The sequence below is a fragment of the Triticum aestivum genome, chromosome 1D, assembly GCF_018294505.1.
Source record: "Triticum aestivum cultivar Chinese Spring chromosome 1D, IWGSC CS RefSeq v2.1, whole genome shotgun sequence".
Classification (NCBI taxonomy): Eukaryota; Viridiplantae; Streptophyta; class Magnoliopsida; order Poales; family Poaceae; genus Triticum; species Triticum aestivum.
In genome coordinates this window covers 495,009,465-495,010,604 of record NC_057796.1, presented here as the reverse complement: position 1 = coordinate 495,010,604, position 1,140 = coordinate 495,009,465, and positions in this window count along the sequence as shown.

Genomic DNA, 1,140 nt, shown 5'->3' with positions numbered 1-1,140 from the left:
AATCATTGATGGAAGCGCACACAATGTAATGGAGAAAGATAACTGAGTACGTATCACTAACCTTGATGGCGAGTTGCACTGGCCGTTCACGAGGCCTTATCTCAGGAGCGGAGCTCGACTGGCGCGCCTTGATCTCCGGGAGAGTGCTAGGACAACGGATAAGTCCATCTCCAATGGCTATGGAGCCATGGGACCTCCCGCCACCAGATATCATCACCAGCTCTGGATCAATGGGACCCTGGCTCGGGTTAAAGTCCTCCCCTTTCCACGCCTTCCCCTCATCTCTATATCTCACGAGCTTGTTGTGGGAGGAGATGTTGGTGAAGTTGTTTGCATCATCGAGGTCAGACTGAGAGAAAGCCTTGACTTTCTTGTAAGAGCCAGTGTGGGCCATGGCATATAGGTCGTACACCTCTGGCACCTTATCCGCCTTATTGTGGCGTGCCTAAAAGAGAGAAACAATGAAAATTAGTAATTAAAGGGCTCAAGCTAGCATGATGAATGAATTGCATGAATCATGAAGCAAACCACATACCCAGTTGCACCAACGATTTTGCACGGGCCCCCCCAATCTTGCCTCGGTCGGGAGATGCAAAATCAAATGTTGCATTGGATTAAAGAAGCCCGGTGGAAAGATCTTCTCTAACTTGCAGATCAACTCCGGCGCCAACTCTTCCATTTCTTCTAGCACGCTAGGCGATAGTTCTTTCGCACAAAGAACACGGAAGAAATAGCTGAGTTCTGCCAGTACTAGCCATTCATCCTCAGGGATGAAGCCACGCAACATCACCGGCATTACCCGCTCAATCCATATGTGCCAATCATGACTCTTGAGACCAAATATCTTCAATTTATCAAGACTGGCTCCCCTTTGTAGATTCGCTGCATACCCATCGGGGAACATCAACTGCATTTTCACCCACAAGATAATTTCCCTCATAGCCGGCCTTCCAAGATTGAACCATGCCTTTGGCTTCGTCCAGTTCTGCTTTCCTTTCGGTTCTTTCATGTTTTGTAACGGCCTATCACATAGCGCCTCCAGATCGACTCTAGCCTTAGTATTATCCTTTGACTTCCCATCTATGCCGAACAATGTACCAAAAAGTGCCTCGGCGATATTCTTCTCAGTGTGCATCACGT